General features: G+C 38.4%; 1 long non-coding RNA gene across 1 annotated transcript; it reads right to left on the reverse strand.

Moving 5' to 3' along the window:
- Positions 1-1,061: 1,061 nt before the first annotated feature.
- On the reverse strand, positions 1,062-2,590 carry LOC136696852 (uncharacterized). Its single transcript, XR_010802648.1, has 5 exons — positions 2,426-2,590; positions 1,850-1,909; positions 1,700-1,759; positions 1,556-1,621; positions 1,062-1,189 (listed from the first exon to the last, which is right to left on the reverse strand). It is a non-coding gene; the product is annotated as an uncharacterized lncRNA (long non-coding RNA).
- Positions 2,591-4,659: the final 2,069 nt, after the last annotated feature.

The raw sequence follows: 4,659 nt of genomic DNA on the forward strand, positions 1-4,659 counted from the left end.
TATGTTATAGTCTCCGCCTTTGTTCCGCCTCCTCGTCTGTCATTTGTTAACCCGTCCTCCTCGTTATCTGTCCAGGTGTGTCTCGTTTGTGTCTTGTATTTAAGTTCCCTTGTGTCTGTCCTGTTTGTCGAACATTTCTCCTTTCTCCGTTGTCCTATGTCAAGTCGGTCATGTTATCTGTCTGTCTCCTAACCTTCCCCCATCATCGTTTCATTTCCTTTGTCGTTGTTTCACCTTTGTTTTGTCCCAAGTCATGTTGTGTTGTTTTTCTCCCGTTTTCTAGTCAGGTCATGTTTGTTTCGTAGTTTTGTCGTTCTGTGTATCTCCTGTCCCTAGTAGTTTTATATCCTAGTCTTGTTGTTTCCTTTGTAGTTTGTCTCTGTTTTGTTTCATTAAACTCATCGTGTTTAGCAAATGCGTCCGCCTCCGTCAGTCCGCCCCGTGAACCGTGACACGTATGCAATGAAAAATGTAAAACACTGTAACAAACTAAAATTAATAAAAGAAAAAATATGAATGAATAAAGGAAAATAAATAATGGCATTATATATTAATTCCTAAAGATAAAGCAAAAACACAAATCTTTTGTAGAATAAATTTAAACAAATTAACTTCAGACCAATGAAATAAATAAAGAAAAGCAAACGAGTGTGCTGCTGAAAACAGAATGAAATAAATAAAAAAGAAGAAAAGACATTGAATTTGAGAGGCTGTAGAAAGTAATTAAAGAGGGAAAGAATATATATAAAAATAAACTGAGGAACTGGAAAAGTAAGGAAAGGGAGAGAAATGAAGGAAAGAATGAAAGGAATTGCACAATTTCTTCCTGATTATTAGCCACCACCAAATCCACCCCCAATAGCTACAGCTTCCTCAGTCACACACACTGCCACCAGCCACACGCCCAGGTCTCCAACACCAGGTAAGTGTCCCTCTTTGGGCAGAACTGTACTTGTGTGAGAGAGAGACCACCCTACAAACACAGATCATGGTCATTGGTGCCGTGAAGATTCCAGGCCTTGGACGGCTGAGGTATCACAGCATCTTAAGACTAATTATTAAACTCAGTAACAGTGGAAACCAGAGAAATTCAACTGAAGAATATGAGGCAACATGTTTGACTTTCTTCAGGTCTGTGTTAACGTCCTCTGCTTCATCTTCTGCCGGCCACAGTCGCATACGTCACATCCTGGAAGAAGATGCACAGAAATAAATGTGCGCACAAAAAAAAATGTACACACACACACACACACACACACACAGAGTTGGATATTGGTGTGTCTGTTCTGACCTATTTGCAGAAGGTTCAGAAAGCTAACGTTTTCATAAAACATTAAAACACTTTATCAAACACTTTATCAGTTCCCCATTTTTCTGGAGAGTAGTAACAATATAATCCACTTAAACTTTGACCTCAACTAAACACTCAAGATCTTAAAGATGTTACAGCTGTAGGTTTGTTTGAAGAACTGAAAGTGTCCTTAAAAGAGTGGAAGATGTGATAAAGGCCGACACTGAAATGTTTAGAGCATATATTTTAATTTCTACCACTTACCTCCTGTTTGGCTGATTTCGGCTGCCTACGAAAAGCCACATCTGAATATGTCACGTTCTCCTCGACCTAGAGACAACGTTTATATCGTTAAACACACACAGGAGTTATTTGCACATGTCCATTTCTTCTTTCTGTGTTACACACCTGAATTTTTGGTGTTGTCCCTTTTTTACCAATCACTAAAGAGGAGTAGGTGACGTCCTCCTGTAGGAGACAAAGATCACTCGTCAGTTCTCATAGGATCAGTTTCTCATTCATTAATTACACTCAGAATTCTTCCTGTAAGTTGTTTACCTCGGTTGCAGCAGGTTTGGCTTTCTTTCCATGTGCCACAGTGGAGTAAATTACATTGTCCTTAAAACAAACAAATAAACCAAGGCAAATGCATCACAAGAGAACCATGTCTTCAAAATAGCAATAGAACATTTCTTCCAACATCTAGTTCAAAAGGATCAGAGATCATGGACTACTCATTATTCATCTCGTGCTGTGTTTTATTGTGGTATATTTATAGTTTTTTAAGTCCATGGGTTCATAAATAGATCAGTGTGGTGTAATAAAACCTCATAAAAATATATGGTAATCCTTCAAGTCGTTCTGCTAATTTACAAATGGGTACAGATCTGTATCTCAGGCACTGAGTGGCAAAAAATCAAAACTAAAGAGGAACAAAGAATGAAAATTAAGTTTTTTAAGTATTTACAGAACAGTTATGATTTACATAAACAGTTTTGATTACAATGTTTTGCATCTTAAGTTATCCAGCTGTTTGCACGGCTTGACAAACCTTGTGTTTTAACTCATACATTGTTATAGTTACAGAAATATGTTGCTTTCTGTGCTGAATAAAGTGTGTAAATGTAAATATACCTGCTCTTCTCTTGGTTTAGGATTTCCACGGTGAGTAACAGTTGTGTATATAATGGCGTCCTGAGGAAAGCAATGAGTTGGTGTATATTAATAAATAAATAGACACACTGTCTGCTGCTGGTGGTAGAACTATTTATAAAGGTTTCTTTACCTCATCATTTTGTCCCCGACCTGTTTCTGCTTTGTTTCTCTTTTTTCTTCCTGTAGAATATGAACAGTTCACTCAGAGATACGTGTTCTGTACTGAACTGAATATCCCAAAGTGAATAGCACTGTCTTTATACTTGTATTTACTACTTCACCTGATTTGAAAATGGTCCAAATGTTTTTATTTGTAGTATGATTTAATACAGACGTCATTATTTTACTATAGAGCTTTTTGGGAATTGAGCTGAATGTGTGTGTGAGATGGTGGTGGTAAAGCTTCATGGTTGAAGGGTGGATGCTGAAGCACAATATTATACACTTATCAACTGTAACATTTAGACCACTCCTCTCAGCTCCACTGACCACACAGGAGCACATTGTTGTTCTACAATTATAGACTATGGTCCATCTGTTGCTCTGCATGCATATTTTGTCCCCTTTCACAATGTTCTCAGGACCCCCACAGAGCAGGTGTGATATGGTGACACAGGATCAGACACAGCAGTGCTGCTGGAGTTTTTAAACCCTGTGTCCACTCTCTGTCCACTCTGTGAGACACTCCTCCCTCGTTGGTCCACCTTGCACAGTGTGTGTCGCTCGTCCTCTAGTCCTTCATCAGTGACACAGGACGCTGTCGGCTGGATGTTTTTGGTCGGTGGACTGTTCTCAGTCCAGACATTGAGGGGTTTAAAAACTCCAGCAGCACTGCTGTGTCTGATCCACTCTACACCAGCACAACACACACTAACACACCACCACCACGTCAGTGTCACTGCAGCGCTGAGAATGACCCACCACCACATCACACCTGCTTTGTGGGGGTCCTGAGCGCTGAGGAACAGGGGGGAAGGGGGTAACAAAGTATTCAGAGCAACAAATGGACTACAATGTGTAAGTGTAGAACTACAGAGTGCTCCTGTGTGGTCAGTGGAGCTGAGAGAATGGACAGTGACAATGAAGAGCCAATGAAGCGGTCGTAATGTTAGGGTTTATTGGAGTACACTAAACATGTTAAAAATGTTCAAATGTCATACCTTTTCCGCACCTCCAGAAGGTCAAAGCTGCTCCTAGCAGTAAGAGCAGTATCAGTAAAGACACGGAGATAATGATGATGGGCTGAACGTTCTTATGGAAAAAAAGATGTATCTGCTGAGTTTATGCCTGAAAAATCAAAGCATGCTGTAATGTTATTTGAATTCTTACTGATTATAGATTATTTTAACAAGTCCAAACTTGGAAGGCTCTAAACTACACGTCATAACTGTGCTTTGAACACAGAAGAAAAGATAAACTGCTATGATTTTAACTCAATTTTCCCACTTACTAATTGTTGTACAATCCATTTAATAAATCTCCATATGTTAAAATACCCATGTCACTAAATAATTACTTCTCAGTGATGGTATGTAAGTGTTGCATGATTTTTAACAATTTTAAATGAATCATGTCTAGTAATGTCTAATGGATCTTGTCATTCCAGTCCTGTATAGGGTACAATACACAGTGAAACATTCTTCCAGGACCAAGATACTACATAAAACAACTGATGCAAGACTAAATAAAATGCACAAGTGCAAACGTGCAACAACGTAAGACAAGTACAATAAGAATAAGCAATAAATGATAAATAATAAACACTAGGGAGGGGGAGACAGTGCAGTTTGACTCATCACTGTTCATATAGTGTTGGAGATGTAGGTGAAATAAGTGCAAAATACTATAATCATTTATGATACTGATAGTATAACAATAATGAACAGAAATGTAGACATTGTACACGAGCAGCAAATAAACAGTCCTTCATTGAGCAGCAAGTATATTCTAAATAAATAAATCAGGAAAGTTAATAAGAAATAAGACAGTGCAGTTTGACTCATCACTGTTCATATAGTGTTGATGATGTAATAATTTATGATTCTGATAGTATAACAATAATGGAACAGAAATTTGTTAGGGACCACATGAGATCCTCTGCTAGAAGACCAAGTAATTTGGTGTTCCTGAAGATCTCCACGGTGAAGCTGTTGATCTTCAGTGGAGAGTGATCACAGCCTGTTTCACTAAAGTGTTTTCCACGTTCAGAAATG

Source organism: Hoplias malabaricus, chromosome 5, assembly GCF_029633855.1.
Source record: "Hoplias malabaricus isolate fHopMal1 chromosome 5, fHopMal1.hap1, whole genome shotgun sequence".
Lineage (NCBI taxonomy): Eukaryota > Metazoa > Chordata > Actinopteri > Characiformes > Erythrinidae > Hoplias > Hoplias malabaricus.